This window comes from Thrips palmi, unplaced genomic scaffold (assembly GCF_012932325.1).
Source record: "Thrips palmi isolate BJ-2018 unplaced genomic scaffold, TpBJ-2018v1 HiC_scaffold_15, whole genome shotgun sequence".
NCBI classification, from domain to species: domain Eukaryota; kingdom Metazoa; phylum Arthropoda; class Insecta; order Thysanoptera; family Thripidae; genus Thrips; species Thrips palmi.
Window position 1 is genome coordinate 2,552,534 of NW_023144624.1, and position 27,192 is coordinate 2,579,725.

At 66.2% G+C, this 27,192-nt stretch overlaps 1 protein-coding gene across 1 annotated transcript in view; it reads right to left on the bottom strand.

Moving 5' to 3' along the window:
- LOC117641179 (mitogen-activated protein kinase-binding protein 1) overlaps positions 1-27,192 on the bottom strand; it is a 64,154-nt gene that overhangs the window by 35,171 nt on the left and 1,791 nt on the right. The window lies entirely within an intron of this gene.

Genomic DNA, 27,192 nt, shown 5'->3' on the forward strand with positions numbered 1-27,192 from the left:
GCGGCACCTCGCGACCAATCGGGATCCAGTAATTAGCCAGCCCTCTCCCCTCCCCAGCCCCGCCACCACACCACCACCGCGCGCCGCGCGACAAAGACCAAGTCGGACAAAACCTCCTCGGGGCGGTCTTGGTCTTGCCCGGTGAAAGCGGTGGCGGCGGGGTAGGACGCCCGAATGGCAGCAGCCACAGCAGCCGCCGGCGGAGCAGGCAGTTAAAAGATTAGTCAGTTTCGCGCGCCGCGCCGGCGGTGCCAACCAAGCCGCAATAAAAAAATGAAAACACGAAAAAATAATGACAATAACGGAAGTACCGACCGTATCCGGAAAGAACTCGACTTGAAAGCCGAGGGCGGTCGGGACAGCACTCGGGTACTCACGAATACTGATAATGGTTTTCGAACTGGATTGTCTAGAGTGGGGCGTACCGTCCAGGACAAGATCCGCCGCCGTCCTGCGTACTGTAGCGTCCTTCAGTAGAACGAGTGCCTATCACAGCCAGTCAAAACAGCCAGACAAGGTGGTCCCTCGTCCTCTAAAAATACTCCGTGATTCAGCGGTCGGCCTAGTACTGGCGGGTTGCTCCGCGTTGTCTGGGCGATGCGTGTGTCACGGTGTGTCACCGCCACCACGGCCTGATGGGCCTGACGGGCCTGATGCGCCTGATGCAACGCGGCCGGACCGCGTGCGGACGAACGGGCAGGTGCAGCGGCCTGTTATCGCCAACCGCGGGTACAGTGTACCGGTTTCGTTTTCGCGCCGATTCGGCAGTCAGTCAGTCACCCCGGCCGCGCTGCAGGCAGGCGGCAGCAGCACCGCGAGATCGCAGCCTCCATTTCTCCGCGGCCCGCTCCAGCGCTGCAGCCACACTGGGCGCACCGGGCCGGCGAGATGTCGGCGTCACGAAGAAGGGCTTGGCGCCGTTCGCGCCCAACGAGCGACGGACGACGGCGTCATCACCGAGTCGCCCTGTATTGATTGGCGTGCTGGCTGCTGGCCGCCCGGCTGGCCCGGCCGGTGCAGTGCGGCGCAGCGAAGGCCTAGGGCAGGCCGGCAGGCTGGGCGGCGGGCAAGGTCATTGCCGCGGCGGGGCGGGGCGGGGCGGGGCGGGGCGGGGCGGGGCGGGGCGGCCTGGCGGCGCGGGGGCGGACACGGCCCGGAACGGCGGCAGCAGGCGGCAGCAGGCGGCAGCCCGGAAGGAGGGAGCTTCGCTGCGTCGCTGCGTCGCGGCAGCCGCAGTGGCAGTGTAGGGTCGCTCCGCCACGACGCGCTGCTCGGCGTGCACTACACTCGACAGGTGTGCAGAGCGGCGCCCGCTCCACGCCCTCCACGCCCCCGCCGCGTGCTTTCTCTGCAGTCTGCCAGTGTGCAGGGTGACGGCGACGACGAGGGCCCCGCCAGCCCCGCCACGCAGCAGCACGCAGCCCTCCCTGGCCGCCGCCGCGCCGCCGCTCGCCCGCTTGCTTTACACCTGTCAGCAAAACAAACTCTCTCGCGCCATCCATCCACGCCGCCATTGTGAGCGCGGCCGGGAGGCTCTTGCAGTGCCCCGACGTGCTGCCTCCGCGCCCGCCGGCCCAGCAGCGATAACGAAACAGTAAAAGCATCGCGGCGTTTCTCGACCGCCACTCTCGCCGATCATCGCCATCGAGGCCGACGCGGCGGCCGGCCGTTCGTTCGTCCGTTCGGCCGCGGTGGACTTTTACTCGCCGGCAAATTAACTGCCGATAATCGCTGGCCGCCTTCGGCTTTCGGGCCGCCGATGAGTTTCGCGCGTTTCACGACCCACGGCCAAGCCGCGAAGCACTTGACTCTCGTTTCCGCCAAAAGACGCAAAAAGCGGCAAAGAGCCGCGGCGACTTGCGTAACACAGACACAGCAGCGCCCTGCCCTGCCACCTGCCCGCCGGGTGCCGGGGGCCAAGCCGGGCCGAGCCGGGCCGAGCCGGGCAAGGTCGATCGGGTCGACTTTCGTCTACTTGGCACAGCCAGGCCGTCGGGTCGGGGCGTCCGGGCCAGGACTTCCCGGTGTCAGTCGGCGGAGAGGTCTCGCCGCTGTCCGTGTGTGTGTCTGCGTCTGTGTGTGGGCACGCCGGCGATTCGCGGTGCGGGGCCGCGCCGGGACGGCCGGGACCACGACGGGGCACGCTCCAGCAGTCCGTCACGTCACGCGCGCTTCCACGAACCTGATTCGGGACCACCTGTGACCGCCGCGCCGCCACACCACCAAGCACCGCGTCGCCCGCCCAAAACAACGCCAACAAAGCAAAGCACGTCAGAAATGAGTCCGGCCGCCGCTTTCCAGCCGAGCGTCTTTCCACCGCGACTCGACTTCGGTTCTCTCCAGTCTCCGCTCGGCCGGAAGGAAAACGGACCGACTGCTTTCCAAAGAGGTGGCGACTATTTTAGCCCACGCGGTTCGCGTCGTTCGCGTTCGCGGTACAATGACGAGTTTGGCGGGATGACGCGGCGCGCTGTGTGTGTTGCGTGTGTGTGTGTCTGTGTGTGGAAGGGGAGTTCCTCTGCCCACGCGCGGCGGAATTCATTAATACGCCATCGACCCCGCGCTGCAGTAGAGGAGTGGCCCACTGCTGCTCCCAACGCGTGGAAAAGTTCACTTGGTCGTGGCGGCAGCGGCAGCGAGGTTCGACAATGCCCACATGGCAACAAAGACTTCTTTGCCGGCAAGCCGTTACCAATGGCGAATTATATTTTTTCGCGGACGGCGACAGCGAGCTGGGAGGGGGGGGGATCCCCAGGGGCAGCGGCAGCACAAAGTGGAGCACGGCATGGAACACCTCCAGCAGGACCCACTCCACGGCCACGGCGCCTCGGCCGCCTCGGTGGGCGCGGACAGGTGGAGCGGGGGCGTGGCGGATCAACAAGGTCCTGCTCGCCAAAATGCCCCCCCCCCCTCCCCCTTCCGGAAGCAGAGACACCGCCCTGGAGGGGGCAGCGGGGCCTTGGCCTGCCTTGGCCTGGAACAGCAGCCATTGATTCCCACGCCCCCCCTCCCCCTTCCAGCGGAATGCAGAATCACTCACTGCATTAGCGCCTGCAGCACCGCGGGGCGGGCGGCCGAGTCCGCGCACCGCCTCGCCGCCGCGCTGTCTCTCTCGCGCCCCACGGTGCGCCCCACGAGTGCGAGAGGGACAGCGCCCTCACCCTTCCCTCCGCGCCGGAGACACGGCGACACGGCGGCGCTGTCGCGATGGCAATTAGCAGCAGGCTCCGTCGGGACAGTGCTTCCGTCGCTCTGCCTCTCTCGCACTCGTGGGGCGTCCCGCAGGGGTGCGAGAGAGAGGCAGAGCGACGGAAGCGCGGTTCGGAATGAGCTTGGTGCGGTCGGGCCGCCCCTGCCTCACGTGCCTCACACCCGCAAACCGCCAACGCCGCCGCCTCCGCTGCCTCCGGGCCGCGGGTCCAGCAGCCAGCCCTTCGGTGCCTTCGGGGCGACTAGACCGTCGGCGACGTGGTCGCAGCGCGGCACGCCGTGAAGCCACGCCCCGGCAGCGCGAAGCGTCCTCGGTGACGCACGGCGCACGCGCGTGGACAAGACAACACAAAGCATCCCTATCGGTAGACACTGCGCGTTTCCTTCGGGATTACGGCCCTGCCCGTCGATAAGGCCGTGACGCGGCCACGCTCACTCCCCGTCTCTCTCGCACCTCCGCGGGACGCCCCGCGAGCGCGAGAGAGACAGAGCGACGATAACACTGCTCGGAAGCAGTCTCCGCTGGGCGGGGCCGGGCGGGGCCCCCCGGATGACACGGCTCCGCGGCACCGCGACACCGCGCCCGAAATAGACAACGGGAAGCGCGATGCCATCGCGGACGACGACGACGGCGACAGGCACCGCGCCGGGATTCGAACCCGCGCCGTTTGAACAGCCGCCAGTCACCGCCCACGGAAATTAAACAAAAACGCGTCGAGCACTCAGCAAACAGCCCGCGGTGCCCTGCGACGGCCTGCGGCGGCCCGCGGCGGGGCGTGTGCTGAGTACACCTCCACGCACACACCATTTGCATAGTGGTTGACTGGCCGGCGCTGGATGGGGCGGGGCGGGGAGGGACCGCGGCCGCGCCGGACCGACGCCGTCCTGAGGACGAAAATTTCCCCGCGAGAGGAGAGGACTTCGACTTGGATGCCCGCGGCCACAACGGCGCCGTCGGAAACGGCCGTCGCGGCGTGCATGTGGCCGGCGTGCAGCGCGGCGAGTAGAGCGGCGGGGCCGTACCGCCGAGCACACCGCACCGCCAGTGCGGGCCGCGGACCGCCAAAGGTGAAGGGCCTCGCCTGGACCGCTTGCGCTGCGCTGCGCCGCTGGAGGTGAACGGGACGCCGCCAAACGGCACGGCACGGCACGGCTCGCCGGCGCGGCCATCGGCCAGCCATCGGCCATCGAGTAGAGCAGCGAGCAGCGGCGGGACGAGGCACTGCGAGGCAGGACCAGGGCGGCCGCACTGCGCAACGCACTGCATCTCCCAGAACAATGGCGCGGCCTGTCCGTCCGATATGTAAGCCCCCTCCCCTCCGCTCCCCTCCCCGTGCCCCGGCCTGGCACGACACGGGGCGCGGCGTGTGACAACTCACTTCCACGACGGCGACGTCGCGGCGCCCCGATGCCGCCGGGAGATACAGCGGCGCGGCGCGGCCCGGCCCAGCCTCCGGTCCGGACGGACAGCCGGGCGCTTTAATTGGCGAGGTGACGTCACCGGGCGCCACGCGACCGGCTTGTGTTTTCCGGCCATTTCCCGGCTCGTTGCCTGCGCGCCTCTCGGAGCGCGCCCGGAGCGCCGGCCGGCCGACGCGCCGCGCCGCCGCGCCGCCGCACGAAGAGGCGCTGCGGCGCCGCCCGCGGCCAAGTGCGAAAAGGAGAGGAGGAGAAGAAGGAGAAGGCATTCCCTCCGTGTCTGCAAACAATGGCGGCCGCGCCGGCCGGCTCCAGCCGCGAGGGCTCCAGCAGCAGGACGATTCCGAGCAACGCTTCGCCGCTCTCTCTCTCTCTCTCTCTCTCTCTCTCTCTCTCTCTCTCTCTCTCTCTCTCTCTCTCTCTCTCTCTCTCGCACTCCTCCGGACCGAACCACGAGTGCGAGAGAGGCAGAGCACAACGAGAGCAGGCGACGGTTCGAAACCAGCCCGCCGGCAGGGCTCCAGGTCAGCGCCGTCGTCCGGCCCGCGGCCCGGGGACATGATGCGAGTTACTCAACGTCCGCCTATAATGCCTGTCGAAGCCACGCCGTGCCCGCCGTGCCACGCCGTGCCCGCCGTGCCACGCCGTGCCGTCCACTCGAAGCAAGGCGGCGCTTTGTCCGGCTGCCATTACAACTCCGGCGAGTGTTAATCTCGGCCTCGTTGTTGTAGACAGGCGGGCAGCCGAAGAGAGCGAGAGCGGCCACGCCACGACGCGCGTCGACGGCAAGGGCTTTCCCGCCAAAATCCATCCGCGAGTGTAATCCTATAAAAAGCGCGCGACAGCCTTCACGGAAGCCCGCCAAGCCACCCCGCGCCGCCAGCCGCCAGCGCCAAGGAAAAGGCCCGCTTCCCCGGCCCGGCACTGCCTGACGGTAGCGCCTGCCAAAGTGCGGGTAGGCAACCGCGGCAGCTCCACGCACGCCAGCGCGGCGGGCGGCCTACCCCAGCGCCTTGGCGGCCTTGGCGCCTGCGAATCCAGGGTAGGCAACCCCCGGGCGTGGCGGCGCGGCGGGGCAGGCCACCCTCCGGGCGGCCGTCGACCCGGACAGGACAGGACGCCGCGCAACGCGACGGGGTGCTCGGAGCGGAGCGTGGAGCCCGTCGGCCGCCGTCGGCCCGTCCCGCGGTGTACACTGTACGTACAGTGGTGTACCGCAAGGCCGCCGACGTGCCTCGCCGATGTGATGCTGCGATTGTGGAACACATAGTGGTCCGGCCCAACCACTTCACAGCAACGCGGCAAGGCGCGCAAGCGTGTGTGTGAGCGAGTACGTGTGTGTGCGCGGCCCTTCCTGCTTGGCAAAGAGGCCCTGCAAGGCAAAGGGTACCTGTAGCCGAGCGAGGCGGCGGGGCCTCGGCAAGCCGGTGACCCCAGTAGTCCCTGCGTGAGAGACCCTCCCCTCCCCTCGCTCTCCGCGTTGTTTTTCCTGCCTCGGTACGGCGGGTCCTAGGCGAGGTCCTCGGGGGCCGCGCGAAAAACCAACACGTCATTACGCGCGTCTCCGTTTCCGAGTGGAGCGGTGGGAACCCGACGTCGCCAAGGGACGGCCCCCGCGAGAAAGTACGCGCCACACACTCGCGACGTGTTCCTAAACGGCGGCCAGGGCGGCCGCCAGCCAGGACCAGGGGCGGACCTACGGCACGCCGCCGCCGCTACCGCCGTACGTCCAATTTCCGTTTCCGGCGCACTCGGTGGGCCAGTTCGACGGGCACCACGTGACCCGAGGCCCAGTCGCCCGGCCCGGCCACCCCGTCGACGCAAATGGCGGCAAATGACGAGGCGAAACGGCGAAACGGAGCGATGGATGAGTGTCAAGCGCGTCGGCGGCGGCGTCTGGCTGCCAGCTGGGCTTGCTGCCTGGCTTTCCCGCGCACCGCGCGCACATGCCAATAACTAACTTTCGTGGCCGTCGCCGCGTCGCCCGCGTGCCGTCGAGGAGGCCGCCGTCCTCGCTGGGAGTCTGCGGCCGCGCGCGCCGCGCCCGCAAATCCCGCGCCACTGCAGCACAAATAGCTGCAGCTTTCTACCGCCGCCGAGCAGGCCGCCGATGCCTGCAGCGGCCGCCAAATTTTCCCCAGTGCACCTCGCGGCGGCGCTGGCGGCGCTGCCTGCCTGTGCCTTCCCGGCGGCGGCCCTGGCGGCCCTGGCGGCTCCAGCCCGTTAGCGCCGCGGCACGGCCCGCACGCTGCACTGCGGTAAGTGTGTAAACCTCCCGGTCAGCAGAAGTAATGGTGCGGTCACACACTTTACGGGCCTCATCAACCCCCTCTCGGCTTTTATACGACCCGGCGAGCCACCGCGGCGGGCCTGCCCTGCCGTGCCCTGCCGGGTCGCTCTGTCTCTCTCGCGCCTACCTGTATGGGATGGGCCGCCCCGCGGGTGCGAGAGAGACAGGGCGGAAGCAGTGTGCTTGCCAAAGCGGTGCGCGGACCAAGCTGCACGTCAACCACCCCGAGAGCGCGGTGCGCCAACACTAGTCTGATTCCGAACAGACGAAGCACGTCGTTGTATCTCTATCGCACCCCTACGGAACGCCCGAGGCGTGCGAGAGAGACAGCGATGGTTCGGAATCTGCCTGCCGGCCCTGCCGGGTGCCGCCAGATTTAGTGGCTAATTAGTGCGGGCCGCGGCCTCGTTACCGCCACACGGTGCTTTCCTCTCTCCGTCTCTCTCTTCTTTGCCCGGTCGATCACTCATCACCATGACTCGATCCGCAGGAGCGTGCGTGCGAGCGAGAGGGCCTGCGTGCGGCGCGGGGCGGCGCGTGTGCGTGATGCAGACGATGACTCAGGCAGCAAGCCTCGGCCCCTCACCCTCGCGTCGCGCTGCAGGCCGGTTTGAAAAGGGCTCTCTCTCTCTCTCGCACTCATGGGGCGGTCCGTAGGGGTGCGAGAGAGACAGAGCGAAGCCGTGTTCGGACGCAGCGGCCGGCTGGACGATCAGCAGGCAGCGGCCTGGGCCTCGGGGGCCTCGGGCCGCGAAAGGAGAAGGAGGAGGCTGTCATTCAGAGCACCCGCGCCCCGACCCCGACCCGACCGCACGCAGCCCACGGGGCGGCCCCCAGCCCCGGGCCCGGGTTCGACTCCCGGCAGGGCCGTTTCCCGTTTGTTTGTCTTTCCGTCGCTTCGTCGTGGTTTCGGCCGCGGCGGGTTCAACGGCCGGCGTGCGGCGCTGCAGCGGCCGAGTGCACAGTGCACACACCTGGCCGGCGACAACGCGCCGCGGCCGAGGCACGGCGACGGACAACACGGCAGCGCAGCGCAGCGTCCACCGAAACAGCGCCGCGCGTTTCCGCGCTATCGGCATTTTCCCCTGGCCTCGGCTCGGCCTCGGCGTGCACGGCCGCGCTCCCGTTCTTGGCGATGCAGTGCGTCAGCCAGGAGGCGGCCAGGAGGCGGCCGAGAGGAGCCCCGCCCGCCACCGCCACGGCGCTGCGGCACTGGCCGCGCGGCGCCGCGTGGCGTCTGGGCCCCTTATAAGGCCCAGCAAGGCTGGCCGCGGCCGGCCGTCTGGGGCCGTCTAGGACGTCTAGCCGTGAGCTTGATACGTCACAGGAATCCGGCCGACAGACGCAGTCCGACGCAGTCGACGTAGTGTACAGCAGGAATAGCAACACAACGGGGCGGACGGCCGGCCGGCAAAAACAGCCATATACCATACACTAGTATTGGCGCGGAAAAAATTACGACCCGCGTCCCTGGCCGATACGACCGCCGAGTGAGACGGAGACGGCGAGACAGCTCCGTGATCGAGAGAGCAGCGCCGCGATGAGGGATCGGGTTCCGTGCGATCGGCGTGCCGCGGCATCGGGATCCAGGCAGGATCGCCATCCAGGGTACATCCGATCGCACGCCGCGAGCCGAGCCGAGCCGTACCGAGCCGCGCCGACGCTCCGGTTGACACAGCGATCGGGTGATAGAGGCTCGGCCATATCGCCGAGAGGCACGCCGCCGCGCCGTGCGGCACCGCCAAACCGACGGGCCGACGGACCAGGATGCTGAACGGAGTCAGTGGCGGGGCGAGGGGCGAGGCCGAGAGCAGGCCGCTGCTTTCAAAGCCACGGCGCAACCACGGCGCAGCCTAGCCCAGTGGTTCTCAACCTTAGGGTCGCGACCCCAAGTGGGGTCGCGAAAAAATTTTAAGGGGTCGCAGCGAGGTAGCTGGGGTCGTGTTTTGGGCCGATTTTAAGCAGCCACTGCGTCTGATCCGAGGCGGGCATTTTGCTCCCTCAACCGGCAATTGGTCTTTGAACCTTCCTTTAGCATGCCTTTGTTACGGAGTGTGATTATCAGTCTTAGTTTGGGAGCAGTATTGTCTCAAAGTTTACCAAAACGGTCAGAAATGTCTTTGAAAAATCGTGTTTTGGGCCTATTTTAAGCAGCCACTGCGTCTGACCCGAGGCGGTATTTCGTCCTCCTTCAACGGGCAATTGGTCTTTGGACCTTCTTTTAGCATGTCTTTGTTACGGAGTGTGATTATCAGTCTTAGTTTGGGAGCAGTATTGTCTCAAAGTTGGCCGAAACGCTCAGAATGTCTTTGAAAAATCGTTGTGCCTGTTTTGGTCAACTTTGAGACAATACTGCTCCCAAACTAAGACTGATAATCGCATTCCGTAACAGAGGCATGCTAAAGGAAGGTCCAAAGAACAATTGCCCGTTGAGGGAGCAAAATGCCCGCCTCGGATCAGACGCAGTGGCTGCTTAAAATCGACCCAAAACATGATTTTTTAAGACATTTCTGAGCGTTTTGGCCAACTTTGAGACAATACTGCTTCCAAACTAAGACTGATAATCGCACTCCGTAACAGAGGCATGCTAAAGGAAGGTCCAAAGACCAATTGCCCGTTGAGGGAGCAAAATGCCCGCCTCGGATCAGACGCAGTGGCATGCTAAAGGAGGGGTCCCGTGGGGTCGCGAAACTTTTCCTGGGGGTCGCGGAAATTTTTGGCTACAAATTTGGGGTCGCGAGCCGAGAAAGGTTGAGAACCGCTGGCCTAGCCGCCACCACGAGTCATGCAGTCACGGCGGCCAGAGAAAGGGACACGGACACGACGGAGAAACACAAGCCGAATCCGCGGCAAAAACGCCAAGGACCAGCCCGGCAGGCACATTCCAAGTGGGAGGTCTCTCCCTCTCTCTCTCGCACTCAAGGGGCGTCCCGTGAAGGCGTGAGAGAGGCAGACCGTCGGAACCTCCCCCTCGGAATCGGCCTGCAGGGCCGAGGAGGCAGCGGTAAGTCTAGGACGGTACACTGGCGCGAGGCGGATTGAAACCAGCCTCTCATTGGCCATCTCAATGGGGTCCTTCTCGTCCACGGGCCAGGCGCCCTCGAAACGCTTCCTGCTGCAGGCGACGAGAGCGCCGTTCTTCACACATGACCGTCATCGCCGGGGTCAGAGGGCCAACCAGGCCAGACCGCGCCGGCGGGGACCGGCGGGGAGGCGACCACACTTAGCACCAGCACGCGCCGGGCCGGGCCAGGCCGGGCGGTTAACTGCACTGCTCACTCAGCGCAGCGGGCACACCGACACACTCACACAGACCCGCCACACGCCACACGTACGAGCGTGTCCCGTTGTGCCGTCACCAGTCGTGTACCTGCACTGGCGAGCACTGGCCGGCCGGCCGCGGCGGACTTTGTCAAACTGGTCCCATGGTAATCGCGGCCAGCATCGCGACACACGCCGGCCGCGCGCCGTGTGCCCTCTCCGGTGTGCCCGGGGCGGAACGCTGTCGTCGCTCTGTCTCTCTCGCACTCACGTGGAGTCCCGTGCAGGTGCGAGAGAGACAGCTAGAGCGGAATGGGCCTTACAGTCCTGCGCCGCTGCGGGGCCGCCCCAACAGCGCCGTCGTCTCCGTCTCCCTCGCACCCCTGCGGACACTCCGGACCGCCCCGGGAGTGCGAGCGAGAGAGAGAGAGAGGGCGACGACGAGGCCAGGCCGCCGCCCTAACGGCGACTCGCACTGATTTACGAATCAATTTCCCATTGATTATGCATCTGCTGCACCGCTGTCACGCACCCATGCGCCGAGGCCGAGCGCAGCCTGGCGGCCGATCGTCTCGGATCACAAACCTCCAAACCCACGGGCCGGGCGCGGCCAGCCGTCTGCGGCAGCGCGGTGGCAGCGGAGGCCTCCTCACCTAAAAGCACACAAACAAAACAAACTTGAAATGACGATAAAGGCCGCGCCGCTCACTGCCGCTCCAATCTGACAGTGGAGGAGAGGAAAGGGACCTCCAGCGAGGCGGCAACGGCATGGCATGGCCACGCCATGGCAAGGCAGCGCCCGGCCGGACGAAATGCAGACCGCCGCCGCCCCGCTTTGGAGGCCAAGGCCTGTCACGGGCACGCACAAACACACGCCTACGCTGCCAATCTGTCCTGTCCGCGCGTTTCGGGGGCCAGGCGTGGCGCGCCCGGAACGGAAGCCTCCATCTAGGCCAGTGGTTCTCAACCTTAGGGTCGCGACCCCAAGTGGGGTCGCGAAAAAGTTTTAAGGGGTCGCGGCGAGGTAGCTGGGGTCGTGTTTTGGGCCGATTTTAAGCAGCCACTGCGTCTGATCCGAGGCGGGCATTTTGCTCCCTCAACCGGCAATTGGTCTTTGAACCTTCCTTTAGCATTCATTTGTTACGGAGTGTGATTATCAGTCTTAGTTTGGGAGCAGTATTGTCTCAAAGTTTACCAAAACGGTCAGAAATGTCTTTGAAAAATCGTGTTTTGGGCCGATTTTAAGCAGCCACTGCGTCTGATCCGAGGCGGTATTTCGTCCTCCTTCAACAGGCAATTGGTCTTTGGACCTTCTTTTAGCATGCCTTTGTTACGGAGTGTGATTATCGGTCTTAGTTTGGGAGCAGTATTGTCTCAAAGTTGGCCGAAACGCTCAGAAATGTCTTTGAAAAATTGTTGTGCCTGTTTTGGTCAACTTTGAGACAATACTGCTCCCAAACTAAGACTGATAATCGCATTCCGTAACAGAGGCATGCTAAAGGAAGGTCCAAGGAACAATTGCCCGTTGAGGGAGCAAAATGCCCGCCTTGGATCAGACGCAGTGGCTGCTTAAAATCGACCCAAAACATGATTTTTTAAAGACATTTCTGAGCGTTTTGGCCAACTTTGAGACAATACTGCTCCCAAACTAAGACTGATAATCGCACTCCGTAACAGAGGCATGCTAAAGGAAGGTCCAAAGAACAATTGCCCGTTGAGGGAGCAAAATGCCCGCCTTGGATCAGACGCAGTGGCTGCTTAAAATCGACCCAAAACATGATTTTTTAAAGACATTTCTGAGCGTTTTGGCCAACTTTGAGACAATACTGCTCCCAAACTAAGACTGATAATCGCACTCTGTAACAGAGGCATGCTAAAGGAAGGTCCAAAGACCAATTGCCCGTTGAGGGAGCAAAATGCCCGCCTCGGATCAGACGCAGTGGCATGCTAAAGGAGGGGTCCCGTGGGGTCGCGAAACTTTTCCTGGGGGTCGCGGAAATTTTTGGCTACAAATTTGGGGTCGCGAGCCGAGAAAGGTTGAGAACCGCTGATCTAGGCGATGCAATCCCCCCCTCGTCCCCGTGCGAGTCCGCGGCCGTGGACGCGGGGCCGCGCAGACTCCGCCGTCGGCGACCGGTCTGCATGACGCCGGGGGTCTTGTAGTTGCGGGCCACGCCTTTCCTGCGGGCACTTCCTCCACTTCCTCCCCGCCGACGGCACAGCGATTCAGAAGAGTCGTTTTCGTCGCTCTGTCTCTCTCGCACTCACGGCGGCTCCCCGTAAAGGTGCGAGAGAGACAGCGGCACACCGACGGACCGACTGCCGGCCGCGGCGGCGTTGGTCCCGCGGCATCCGGCGAGGCTGGAGCCGCTGGAGCTGGAAACGGCGGGGCAATAACGATCTCGATATCTCGCGATATCTCGAAACGGCGGGAAGGGCGGAGCGGCGGAGCGCGGCGCCCCGCCACAGCCGCACTCCGCGCACTTCTTGGGCGGCGCCCGCAAAATTCGACCGACGGACCACTTCTCACAATTGGGTGGGACTCGCAGTCTGTTGTTGGCGGAAAACCAGCGCAAACGGACTTCATCGATTGTCAATCGCATCCCAATAATTGATTCATCCGCAGTTAAAAAGAACATTTCTCGTCTCGGTGAGGCTGTCACCTTTTCCCGGCGTGTCAGTCCTTCTTCGGCACGCCTCGCTTCGCCTCTTCCCCGCCATCAAATTTTCACCGCGCGTTTCTAAGTGCCCCCAGCGGCCCGCCGCACTGTGAAAATTTGAGTCGTCACTTGATGACAATTTCAAGGCTAATTTTCCTTACAACAATGTCATCAAAATTTATGACATTGTTGTCACGCCCATGCAAAAGTACAGGAACTTTGATGAACATGTCATCAATTTGTGACGAGATTGTCATCATTTGAAAGTGATGAAAATGTCATCCACGTTTTTGTCATAAAGTGACAAGAAATTTTCACAGTGCGCCCCGCCCCGCCCCGCCAGCCACATGCCTGCAATATGCAGCGATCCACGCCGCGAACGCGTATGAGAAACGCACCGTATAAATATTTCATATCGCGGGCCACTACACCGCACTGGTCCAGGCTGGGCGGCTGGCCGGCCGGGCTAGGCACGGCACACTGCAAGGCACTGCAAGGCACTGCAAGGCACTGCAAGGCACTGCAAGGCACTGCAAGGCGCGGTGAGGCAAGGCTTCCGTTTATGGAGAACGGCCCGGCGGGGCGAAAGCGAGCGGCCAGATTCGAGGTAACCAATCCCAAATCATCAGAATATTCATAAATAATCTTAAAACATAACGACAGTTATCTGTAATCAGAGCACGTGTCCGGAAAACGGCCCGACGGCGGCCGACACGCCGCGACCACGTGACGCCGCGGAGCGAAATCGAAAATCCACGCTGACGCGCATAATTGATTTCGATCTATTTTTCAGACAAGTCTTCTGCTCGAAAAGCCGAGGAGAGTAATGAGCGATGGGCTCGAAGTGGTTCGGCGTGGAGGGCGCTGCCGCACCGCGATCGCCGCGCCGCGGGGCGCAGTGGACGGGAACCAAGCGCCGCTTTGCGTGGCCGTCGGCGTGGCCGTGCCGTCGGCGTGGTCCCCGCGGCCAACGCGGCCAATCGGAAAGCGGCGGCAGGCGCTCTGTCTCTCTCGCACGCCCCTCCCTCCCATACGCAAGGCACCACGCGTGCGAGAGAGAAGGCGCACTGTTCGAAAGCTATTTGGATTGCGCGGCGGCCTTGGTCCCCGGTTCGAATCCTGGAAGGCGGATGCATCATGCATCGCATGCATCCGCACAAAGCATAAGCGGCTCGCCCACGCCGCGCCATGTGCACCGCAACACGCGGCCAGGCGGCCCGCCAGCCCGCCAGCCAGCCAGCCTTGGTGACAGGCTCATCACCATGGCGGGGCGGGGCACCGGAATGCACCCCTCGACCCGCTCAACGCGTTCCCACGGGTCCTGCGGTGGAGGCGGCAAAATTTCAAGACGCGTTTTGAGCTCCAGAGTCGCTGAATGGGGCTCCAACCGAACGTGTGACCCCGACCAATGGATTGCTCTCCGAACGAGGAGTTCATTCGTGGGGTCACACGCTCGGTTCGAGTCCTGTTTCGCGACTCTGGAGCTCAAAACGCATCTAGAATTTTTGCCGCCTCCACCGGTCTTCTGGCCCACTGTGCGGTCCTGGCCGGTGCTGCCGCACAGCCCCGCCGACTCGACGCTGCTGCGTCACGCGGCGTCCACGAACCACGCGACACGACGCCCCCGAAAGAGCCGCAGGTGCAGCGGGCCCTGGCCAAGGCCCTGGCCAGGCCCTGGCAAGGCCCTGGCCAAGGCCCTGGCCAAGGCCCTGGCCAAGGCCCTGGCCAAGGCCCTGGCCGGCCGTGGCTGCGGCGGGCGGAAGCGAAATAGCACAAACGGACACGGCGCACCTGCCGGCAGCGCCGCCACCGCGCCACGCGCCGCGGCCAAAGCGTCCGCGCGGCGCTGCAAGCAATGTGTCAGTATCTTTGTTTCGGACACGAATTGTTTCTTGTTTTTCATTGTTTTCACCACATTCGATAGCTACTTGAACTTGAACGTTTACGAACGCTGTTTTGTTTTTACGAGGGGCATCGTAGAAATCAAACAGCCCGCGCAGAAGGTCTTCATTGATTTCTACGAAGGCCTGTTCGACTTCTACGAGGCTCTCTTAGCAAGCAATCACACAGGCCCCGTACAAGTCAAACAGGATTCTTCTTCGAGCCCAAAAGGGTCTTGTCGCACCCAATTTGGACAACTGCTTCTGCCGCGCCGGTCACCGCGACGGGTGTCGAGGCTGGGCCGCTGGCCCGGCTTGCCTCGTTGACCCTCAGCCTCGTCGCCTCGGCCCTTCAGGCTTGCCTTCAGGACGCGGCGACTGCGACACTGTCCTTGGCCGTGCCGAGCGCGCCGGGCCTGCCGGGCCTGCCGGGCCTTGGCGCTAAGCGCGTTACAATTCCCCTGCGGAGGGAAACGCGGCGAAGCAAGCCAAGCGGGCGACGCGGGCGAAGCCACTGTGGGGCCCAGCCAGCACGGGAGGGGAGGGGAGGGGGGGAGGGGGGCTTCGACCACGCCGACCGAAGCCACCCCGAAACGGCCCCGCGCCGCGCGCTGCCGCGCTCCGCCGAGGCCGGCTGCTCCAACCCTATCCGACCTGGGGGCGGCTGGGGCGGCCTAGGCCCGCGACGTCGTCGCGAAGGCCGTCGTCGCCGATGAGGGATGCACCTGCGGCCTGTCGCACCCTCTCCAGCCTGCTGCCTCTCTCGCACTCAAGGAGCGCCGCCGCGTGGCGTCGTGACGATGAGCACGGCCATAGAGTCCGCGGATTCATGCCCCGCTTCGCCCCGCTCCGCACGACTCATTTTCGCAACATTGTCCAACGCACGGCGCGGGGCAGGGCTGCACGCGGCGCCACCAGCACGGCGCACCAGAATAATTGGAAATAAAAGAGAAAAAAATGAATTAAATAGCGCGCTTTACACAACAGGCGGCCGCAGGTGAAATAATTGCAAATAAAATATACAGCAAAAAAAGTAATAATAAATAAATAGAAAAGGCGGGGCGCTGTAATTCGCAGCCGTAAGTGACTCGGCGGGCAGTAGGCACGACGCGACTGTGGGAACAGCGACGGTTCGTGACCGCCGCGCCGTGCCTCGCCGCGCCGCGCCACGCCACGCCACGCCACGCCCCGCGGCCAGACAAGGAACAAGACAAAGAAACTAATATCGGAAGGGGAGCAGATAAATCGTGCACTCAATTTACGACGGCGTTCGAGATCGACCGACCGACCGGCTGCACCAGGAATGAGGAATCAAGCCATTTTCCCCGTTCCTGGCGGCGACTACCGGTGCCAGAGCTGGCCGCGCACCGCGCGCACCGCACATGCAGTGCAGGTCTGTCTGCCTGTCCGTCTGTCCCGTCCGTCGGCCGTCGATGGGAACTCCATCGCCGCGACGCCCGCCGGCTGACCCGTGGATGCCCACCCACCCACGACGCCCGAGGAAGGCGCCGCGACGCCGCCAAGGATGCCGACGCCTTGGTTGGGCAAGGCGGGGCAGAACAGGCAGGCCGCCTGCAAGCCCATCAACTCCAACTAAGGCGTCTGATTGGATGAATCTCCGGACGCGGCGACGCGGGACACATTCTGGGCCCCGTGAGCCCGTGCGGCGAACCAGGGCACCCGTCCCGGCCTGGCCCGGCCCGGCCCGGCCCCGTCGTGGGGCTTCATGGGGGGTGGCGGTGGCGCAGGGGGCCAGGTCCAAGCAAGTAGGTGACCCCCGTGATGCTGGGGGCTGGGGCGCGTGCCGCGGGCCCCACCACGCCACTCGCGTTTCGCACTTTGGCACTCGACAGCCCCCCACCCCCTCTTTATTTTCGCTCAAAGCATTCTCAGGCACGCGCCCCGTCCCAGTGAGGCGGGCGGGCCTCTAGGCGGGCCGGCAGCTTGATGTGACCCAGTAACGCTATGCAACTCGCGGCCCGGCTCGGCCCGGCTCGGCTGGGCCGGCGCCTCGTGGCTCGGCTCGTCTGGCGCCGGCTCGGCTCGGCCCGTCTCGTCAGCGCGGCACCGCGCAGCACCGCGGCGCTGATGACGAAAGGCCGAAAGGCAAGGCGGCGTGATGAGCGGGTACTCGCTTAGAGCGCCTCGCCTTCGAGTACCTGGCGTCGTCCCGGCGTACCCGGGGCCTTTATAATTTGGGGCAACACCCCCACAGCCGCAGCGCCGCGGGGCACCGCGGAGTTTCACCACCAGCCCATCAGGCAGGCCGCGCCGCACCACGCCGCCAGGCACGCGCGCGCCGCCACCAACACCACCGACACCCTCAGCCTCGCCGTCGGCACGCCGTCGGCACGCCGTCGGCACGCCGTCGGCACGCGTTGGCACGCCGTGGCACGGGCACAGTGCCCCCTTTCGGCCAGTGCCTTTTGGCCGCGGTGGCAGCTGCCGCACCATTGCGTGAGGAATCGAGCATGCAGTGCACCGCCTCGCCAATCAGCGTTCATGTCGAGCCGCGCGCCGCGCGTAGAGGCGCCGCCACACCCGGGGGCATGTTTTGTCAGTGTCAATGCGTGCGTGCGCGTGTGTGTCGTGTGTGTGTGCGTGTCGTGCGTGTGCGTTGTGCGTGGCGCGGGGCACGTCCGCGGGCGCACTCACACACGCGTCCCAATCCGACGTGAATGGCTCGACACTCCGCGAGACAATGCGGTGCGGTTTCATTACAAATGACCCTGTCACGACAAAACGCTGCGGGCCGCACGGTGCCGGGGGAAGACACACCGCCGAGAAAAAAGAGACGACAGCACAGCGTTGGGGAGTTTGCGGAAAAGTGCGTAGCAATAGCATGCAATAGCACCTTGACGGAGAACGAGAACGTCAACTGTCAGGGGGCGCAGGTCCAGCCGTCGTCCGGGCCTGGTGCAGGCGGTGCAAGCCTGCCCTTTGCGAAGGTCAGAGAGGAGTCGGAGACGAGGACCGTCTTCCTGGCGTGCTTCGCGTGTCGCAGCGCCGTGCCCGCCGCGGCCCGGCACCGCGACGTCGCGGAGGTCGATGGAAGGGATACGTCCAGGTGGCGGTCTTCTTCGGCGATGCGCGGCGCTTCCGAACGGCGCTTGCGTCGCCGTCTCTCTCGCACCGGTTCGGCGCGCCCCTCGAGTGCGAGGCGAGAGAGACAGGCGCGGCAGGTGCGCAGACCGTCGCAGACCCGCACGCACAACGCGTCGCCGCTGGCTCCGCCGGCCAGGCCGGCCAGGCCGGCGAGGGGTAAGCAGAGCCCCGACTCGGCCGCTACGCGTCTCAAGTATCGGGTAATCAGAGCTCCAGATATGACGTGAGAAAAGAGAAATCAGAGAAATCGACGCTCCATCGGCCCGACTCCCACACGGAGCGCGTCCCTGGGGACGGGCGGGACGGGCGGGCCTACCCTGCACGCTGCACTACGTGGCGCTCCGTACAGTGGCGCGTCCTGCGGCGCGGTGGGTAAACAGTGCAAGTGCACGGCGACGCGGCGACCGACATACCGCGGCGCCGCGCCCGAAGCGCACCGGTCCGACTGCTCAGATTAATGAGATGTGGGAACGCGTTAGCGTGTTGGGAATCATGTCAGGCCTTTGTGTGCGGGTGGGTGGTGTGGTGGGCCCGACCCGTCCGACCCGTCCGACCCGTCCGCCGAGTCGCGACCTCAAGGCATGGGCGCGTGTGGGCCGACCGACGCACGCAAATCCAGATATTTTTCTTTTCTTTTCAATTTGGGGCGCTCGGGGGACGGTCCCTGCTGGCGCAGTCACGCGACGCGGCGATACCACGGCACCACGGCGCAGCGCATCCGCCGCCTCGCCCCGACTCTGTCGCACTCGTGGGGCGTTCCGCGGCGTTCCGCGTGTGCAAGAGAGACAGGCCGACGAAACGGTCCTTCCGAATCGGGCGGCAGGGGGTGCCCCGCCCCGCGGCGGGCCTCGCGACGTTCACCGATATTCTGCAGCGATGCGCCAACCTTCCCCCACCCCCCGCCGCGCCGAGCCATCCCTACGCGCGCCCGGGATTTCCTCGGCAGCCAAGCCAGCCGAGCAAGCCAGGCCCGCCCCCCGGGGAGCCACCCAGCGTCCTTGAGGGGGATTCGCGGCGGGAAAAACTTTTCCTCCAACACCATAAACACCCACTTGCCCGGGCCCTGCAAGCCCTGCACGGCGAAAAGGGCCAAGCAGGGCGCCCAGTGTGCAGTGGAAGTGTGGGAAGGGAAGCGCGGCGCGGCGGCCATGGCGGCCCGCCCTCAATCATGGGAACGCCGCGGTGCCATGGCCGCCACGGCCGCCAACCCCAAGCCCATCCTCTCCGCACACAACACACCTCGGCCATGCCCAGGCCATGCCCAGGCCACCAAGCCTCGGCGAGGCGAAATCGCACTTCACTTCGCTTCGCCGCGAATAACGTCGCTTTCTTTCCGCCATCATGGCGTCCGCCGACCGCCAAATCCGCGCGCCACTCTGGCGAACGTCACCGTCATCGTCATCCGGAGGCACATCCATGCCATGCCATGCCATTCCATCCCCCGCAGTCGGCTTTCCCCGCGGCCGCGAGGCACCGCGTTAATCGTCACCGCCAGCAGCCAGGCGGCCAGCCAGCCAAGCAGCCAGCCATACTGCACACGCCGATCGGGCGGCGGCCTCGGGGGCGTGACAGTGAAAGTAAACAGCAGCAGCAGCAGCCGCCCCCCGCGGCCGCCACAGTCAGGAAAGGATCAAACTCCAGCACAACACACCGCCTCCAACAACGGCCCCCGCCCCGCCCCGCCCCGCGCGGTCCATAGCCCTCGCGGCGGCGTGCCTTGCACCGGGACGTCACGATCGGCATCGGTCCGGACCGACGGGGAGCCCAAGCCGAGCCGATACGAAACCCGCAGCCCCAATCCAACTAAATCGGACTAAATGGAATCATTTCGGAGCGTTTCGGAGCGCCGCGCCGTGGCGAGCCGGGCGCTCACGACCCGCCTCTGCCTGCACTGCGAGTCCGAGTCCCCCCTGGCGGCCTTTTGCCTCCGCCTTGCCTTTTCCCGAGGGCCGCGAGGGCCTCGTCCAGCCTGCAGCCTTGCGCTGCCTTTGCGGCCTTTTCGGCCGCACCGTGATGCTGCCGCGCTGGCGGGCTGCTCGTTGCCCTCCTTGACGAGGCGACCTTCCTTACACAATGCGCGCTCCAAACGAACCGGCGTCGCGGGGCCTAGTCGGGCCGTGCTCTCTAGCCGCGGCGGACTGCCGACTGCCGGGTCGCGGAACCGCTCGCGGCCGCGGCCCGCAAAAACGGCGAGCGCCACCAGCGCCCAGCGCGGCCGACGTCGCGGAGGCCGGCGGCTCCGTCTCCCTCGCGCTCGCGGCCCCGCCGGGCGTGCGGCAGGCGTGCGAGAGAGACAGGGCGACGACCTGCAGCAGGACGGCCCGGTGTCGTCGCCTCCCGGCGGCGCCGCGGAAAGCCGAGTCACAGCCAGCCAATTTGGCGGCGCCGCAATGGCGACCATGGCGACGGCGTCGTCCGGGCGACCCGGCCGGCGCGCCCCGGGGCCTGGAGCTGGGGCCCGCCTGGAGCGCGCCGGCCGGCACGGCGTCGAGCGCGACGTCGCCGAGAAGGCGAAGCAAGGCTTAGCGCGCAGCCAAAGCGGGTAGCCACTCCATCACGACGTGCGGCCGTGCGGCCGTGCGGTGGGACGCGGCCCTGCCCGCCGCAGCGAGAGGAATCCCAGTCGAGCCCGGCCTGGCTTGGCGCTTGGCCTGGCTCCTCCAGCTGCGGCTTGTCGTGCAGCCCGTGCAGCCTGCCTCGCGACCCATTAAATAATTTCGCAGAAAGTAATGGAAAGGCCGCCATGCTGCTGTTGCGGCCGCAGCCGTCGTCGTCACCCCCTCGGCCCGCGTCGGCCCGCCTGCTCCTCGGCTTTCACGGGCACGGCCGGCACGGCCGGCACGGCGCGGCGCGACGCGTGCCGCCGGCGAGCTGCCTCATGCAGTTCCACGAGTTCCACACTACCTCAAGGAGGGGGCCGTCCCGGCGCGCACACGAAAAAAAGAACCCGGCGGAGGAAAAAAACTACTCGCGTCGGTATTCGAACAACGTCGCAGACGTCGACGACGACGCGGGCCCGACACTCAGCGCGCAGCAAGCACACTCTGCTGGCGGTGCGGTTTAATAATGATTTGCGCATCGCCGTCGTGTGTGTACAGTCAAACTGCGCACCAAACAACAGGCCGCGTGACGAACGGTGACGCTCCCGTGGGCGGCACACACACACACAGACACACATGCACACACACACGGAGCGTACAGCATCCTGCACGACCTTCCAAGGCAGTACAGCTGTTGGCCACACAGCCGCCGCGCCGCCGCGGAGCCATCTTCCCCACACACGTGCAGCCGCGGCCAGTGGCGGCCAGCTGGCGCGGCAAGGGCACGCGGTGGCGCGCGCACACAACTCACGCACCTGACAATGCTTCCCTGACCCGACCCTGGATCAATCCAATATAACCTTTACGACAGCCGATCCCGCGCGCGTCGGCGACCAGATCCGGCACGCGGGTGGAGGGCGAGGACACTGCGAAAAACCGACGGCGCGGCCGCGACATTTGAAAGGAGGAAAAGGAAACCCTCGTCCGGCACCGCCGACCATTACCCGCCGGCCGGCCGGCCTGGCAAAATGGCTCATCTAGTGCAGCGCGCAGGGCGGCGGGGCGGCGCTGGGCGGCGTAGGCCTCTGGGGCGGGCAACGCGGCAACGGGACCGCGGGCCGGGCCGGGCTGGGTGCTCGGAAGGACTTGGTAGCGGTCCGGGACTCCTGGGAGCGGAGGCAAGGCACGGCGAGGACGACGCGGGGACGCCACGCATCATCAGCGTAGGGCCATTCGCCGTTCGATTCCCCGCTGCCGGGCCGCGGAGCGGAGAGCCTCGCCGCGCTCGTGCCCTTCACCGCCATCCCAAACAAAAGGGCGGCGGCGCCACGGCCCACGGCGCCAACGGGGTCCTCGAGCAGAGCGAGCGAGAGCAAGCAAAGCGCGTGTACTGTGAATATGTATGTACACGGACGCAGGGCGGGGGGGGGGAGGTTATACAGGGCGGCTCGGCGGGCTACAGCCACAGCCTGGCGGCCTGGCGGGAAACCTACTTGCATCGACTCCGTTCTCGCCTCGGCTGGCTGCTCGGCCTGCCCGGCGCGGCGCGTAGACGCGGGGAAAGGATGGCGGACGCGCCGTTTGCCTTTCGCTGCTGAATAACCGGACCAAACACTGCAGTTTGATTCCGAACAGCGCTCTGGTCGCTCCGTCTCTCTCGCGCCTTTCCAGGCCTTCCAGGCCTTCCAGGCCTTCCAGGACGCCCCGCGAGTGCGACAGAGACGGCCGCCGCTGAGGATCAGGCGGCCCCCAGCAGCCCGACGATGGCTGATGCACCGATAGGCTGCACCGAGCGGAAACCGGACCGGGCGGGCTAGGCGGGCCGGGCCTCGCCGGGCCATCGCGAAGGGAGGTGCGGGCTAGGCGAAACGGCCAGGCGGCCAAACGACGTCGAAAAAGGGACGCCTAGACTCACTTTCTGGCTCGCCGCGCGCCGCGCACCCAGGCCGGCGAACGGGCGGCAGGGGGCCGTGCGGGGCCGTGCATGCGGGCGCACGCGGGCAAGCACGCACCGCCACCCACCCCACCTGCCTGAGGCGCCCAGCCGGGCCGGGCCGGGCCACCTTCACCGCGTCCCTTATCGTTATCGGCCGGGCGGTTCGGTTCGACCGAGTCCGGGGACACGTCCTCCGCGGCCTTGCGCTGCCCGGCCACGCCGCCACGCGCCACCGCACTGCCAACTCGACCAGCTCGACGAACGTCGCAGCGGCAGGGCTGGAAAAGTTCATCACTTCACATGGATGGTATTTCAAGACGGAGCGCGGAGCGGGGCGGCGGGGATAGGGTTTCTGACACCGTGGGAGTTTTCACTCGGCTCCCCTCCCTTCCCTCCCCCGGCCGACCTATCCACGGCGCTCTTGCTCTTCGAGGCGCTGCGCGTGATGCATCGATGGCTGTGCCATGGCTGTGCCATGGCTGTGCCCGCCGCGACCCTCCGCCACGCCTCTCCAAGCGGGGGACCACGTCCAGCGGACTCATTCCCGTCTCTCTCGCACCCACGGGGTGAGTCATAGGGGTGCGAGCGAGACAGGGCGGCGGAGCAGCGTTGAGAATCAGCCTGCAGCCCGCGCAGCGCGCGCCGGGCGTGACTGGAATGGACTGGACTGGACTCCGTCCCACTCTGTCGCACTGGCCGCCCCGTCCACCACACCATGCAGATGCCCCGCACGTCCTCAGCTGTCCCGGCCACTGCGGCAGCACGGCGGCAGCCTGCCCTGCGTCAACAACGAACAGCCAGCCCAGTCCTCCAGGGTATGCCCGCCTTGGTCCGCCTTGGTCCGCCTCGCTCGACAACTTGATGAAAAAGTGCCGTCTATTTTACGGTTATCATCTCCACGGTAGGAATTCCGCCTGCAGCTTGCCTCTCGGCCTGCCTGCAGCCCGCCTGCAGCCTGCCCCCAGCCGCGCGTGCAGCCCGCTGACCCCACACGCACTCTCACGCGCGTACGCACGCGCGGCGCATGCCTACTCGTTACAACTTTTGCAGCTCCCCCGGGCTGGGCTCCCCCACACCGCCGCGGCCGGCCGGCTCGCCTCCAACGCGCCGCAGGGCCTCAATTTCCCACGACGCCAAGCCCCCCCACCCCCCGGCCAACTTTACCTCCACCGCGTAACGAAAAACACAGCAATCTAATTAGTTGGCACGCTGCTTAGAAACGGCGAGAAGAAAAAACCCCGAGCACTTTCCATACTGATGACACATAAATCTGCCGAGATATGACTGACTAGCGGGGGGAGAAAACGAGACGCGTCCCGCCCTATCCTCCCTTTCCCACGACAAGCTCACGGCGCTCGCGGTCCCGGGTTCGCGCCCCGCCGGGGGCCTCCCGGGCGAGTCCGGCACTTCCACACGACTTGGCATGCCTCGCCTTGGAATCCGTTCCGGGCTCTGGCCCCGCCCGCCCCGCCCCGCCGGATACGCGATAGCGGAGTGCATTGGACAGACTGGCCGCCCCGCCCCCGCCGCCGCGGAACTGTCGCACAGTGGGCCAGAAGACCGGTGGAGGCGGCCAAAACTCTAGACGCGTTTTGAGCTCCAGAGTCGCTAAATGGGATTCGAACGGAACGTGTGACCCCACCAATGGATTGCTCTCCGAACGAGGAATCCGTTGGTGGGGTTACACGCTCCGTTCGAGCCCGATTCAGCTACTCTGGAGCTCAAAACGCGTCTAGAGTTTTGGCCGCCTCCACCGGTCTTCTGGCAAATCCACTGTGTGTCGCGGACCCCACAGGGCCAGGCAGGCCGCGCAGGCCGCGCAGGCGCCGGGCGACTCGCTGGACGCGGCGCCGCCCAACGTGGGCCAGGCCCGCCAGCCCGCCAGGGCGTGGAAGCGAACCCGTATCTGCGCGCCGCGCGGCCTCCAGTTAGGCCCCTGTGCCTGTCCGCCCGGCTCGGCCGGCCGGCCGATACGGCGAGGTTCACTGCCAATGTTTGGGCCGAGCAAGCAGACGGCGGCACGGCACGGCGGCACGCCCTGCGCACGCCGCGCCTGGCCCTGGCCTTCACTCGCGTGACGCACGCCCGGGCACGGGCGGCACGGGCGTGACGGCGCCCAAGAGCGTGACAGTGTGGCAGTACGCGTGACGACGGCTGCATGGACACCGAGTGCACCATCGCCGTGAAGCAGGCGCGGCTGCACCGAGTGCCCTCGCGGCCCCCGGCCTCGCGGCTTCCGAATCCCGAAGAGCGCCTCCTCTGCCGAAATGGTTGCGACACGGGCCTCTGCATCGAGATAAAACACGGACAAAACGCGGCAGGGCGTTCGTCACGGTCCCTTGGCGGGGCGGTAAAGATTCGGCCGCGATTTCGGCGCCAAACAGTTTGCCGTTGCCGCTGCACCGGCTGGCCGCGGCTGGCCTGCCCGTGCCGCCGTGCCGCCGCGCCGGCACACACACCTTCGTGATAGGTCGGCGGACAGCTCCCCGTCAAGGCGAGGCGGCCGATCGTGCTCTCGCCGGCACAGTTCGCAACAATGGCCGTTATGGAAAGCAACTTGTGCAACGATGGCGAGGCCGGTCCGTTGGGCCGGCCATACGCAAGTACGCAGGACGGCCAGGGCAGAGGGAAGCCCCAATCAGTGACTCATACTCATCACTGGCGACACGGGCCACGCCCTGCGGCCACGCCGGCCACGCCCTCGGCACCCGGAGGGGAGCGAACCGGGAACCCACGGGAACCACCCCCCGGTGCCGAGCACGGCGACGCGCTCGCCAGTCGCCGCGGCACCCCTTCCCCAGACGGACGGGCAGGGCGGCGCAGGACTTCCTCATGCTCCCGATGGCAGGCGACCCGTGACCGGCCGGGAGGCTGGCCCGGCCGCCGGGGCCTAGAACGCCTCGCCTAGCCTCGCCCAGGCCGGCCGGTCGAACTGTGCCACAACATTCATTGTCTCGTCACTCTCTTTTGTCTGACGGCGCGGCGCGCGGCCACGGCGGCCGGATTATGACGCACTCGCCGCCACGGGCCGCCGGGCCGCCGCGGCAGGCCGATAACCGAAACCGGAGCAAAGCACGGACGGACAGGGTCGCTAGCCGCCGACAGCCAGCCGGCCGCCGCGCACCGAGCCGCGCACCGCCGCCAGGCCAGACGGACGGACCGCTGCACCAGTTAGAGGGACCACGACGACTCGCGGTGCATCGCCCCCTAGATCGCCTCCGTTGCGACGTGACACGCGTGCCGAAGGCCTGTGCTGCAAAGCTGGACAAATATCAATACAGCAGAGTGCTTCAAAACATGAATACCCGGGCGTGTGCATCTAATGTCGGAGCTAATGCCCCTCGCTGGCAGCCTCGCCGCGGCCCGGCCCAGGCTCAGCTCAGCCTGCTGGTGGCCATGGGCCGTGGCCGCCGTGGCCGTGTGTTGGCGTGGCGGGCTGACGCTGCGCCGCTGCGCTGCTCTGCGTTGCTCTGGGCTGCTCCACAGCCGGGCAATGCCCCTCGGTGCGAGCGGTGCGGTGCCAACCCGCACTGCCAGCCAGTCACTGGCTCCGCGTAGCTCCGCGTCGTGGCTCCGCTCTTCTAGTCTTCCAGGCGGTGTCCTCGCGTCCTCGCGGCCATCCATCAGCTGCCCGTCCGTCCGTCCGTCCGCCCGTCCGCAGTATGCTCCGCGCTGCGGGGCGGTCGGGCGGACGCAACGTCCCCACAGTTTACCCCGAACAGCGTACACAATGCATGGCAGCCAGCCAGCCGCCCCCTTTCCAGCGAGGGTGCGCTGCCGGAAGATCGCCACCCTCCCCGCGGCGCCGTCCGCCCCCTCCCCTCCCCTCCCCTCCACCGCCGCGACCGACACACTCCTTCACGGCGGACGCTGCGGACGCACTCGTCAAGAAACGGTACCGTATCGATCTCTCTTCTCCGCCTCAAGCGGCACCTGTCGGACCACTAGCTCCTCCGACATGAAAAACCTCGGCAGACACACACACAGACGCAAACAGGCTCCCCATACAATTCACACCGACGCGCGCACACTCGCGCCCAGTTACGTGACGGCCAGATCGCGGCGTCCCCTGTGCGCCGGCGCTGCTGCAGCCTGCAGCCCAGCTGACACTGCGCCCCACTACCCCCAAGGTCGCCCCTCCGGTCCCCCCCCCCCTCCACAACCCCGCGCTCCCTTATCCAGTGCAGGCAGTGCGGGTACGCGTCGCGGGCATGGCGGCCAAGGCCAGCCCATCGAGTGGGGCCGTGGCCGGGCCGTGGCCGACAAGGGCCCCGTCCACTTCGCCGCCCTCGCCGTCCACCACCACCGCAGTCCGCTGCCGCTGGACCTGCCTGGCGAGCGAGTCCCGGACAGTCCCGACCAGTCCCAACCCCAGGCACCATGGAGATAGGCTCCAAGGCGGTACGTCATCGCGCGGCCGCGTCGAGGAAGAGGAATGAAACGCCACACACACAAAGCGGCGATCCATCCGAATCTCTAGAGGCTGGGCGCGCCGTGGCACGCCGTGGCACGCCGTGGCACGCTCGCTGCGGTCAGGAAGGCACAGGTAGCCCCCTACCTGACGGGCAGGGGCACGGCACGGCGCGGAGGCTGTGGACCACGGCTAGTGCTGCCGACGACGCCCCTCATCCCAGCCCCGCCAGCCCCAGTGGAGCCCTCTGCCCCTCAGCCCACAATCTCCGACACTAGTTCCGGGCTTCCCCGGCCAGGGGCCCCCCAGAGGGCGGCCAGCCCCACCGGCCCCTCGCCAGTCGCGGGTTCGCACCCCAACGGAGGCCCCCTACTTCGTTTCACTGCCAGGACACGGCACGGACTCGGCCCGAGGGACTTGCCCGGAGGCTGCGAGAGGCAAGCTGGGAGCCCGGAGCGGCGGCGCCAACCGAAATCGAAA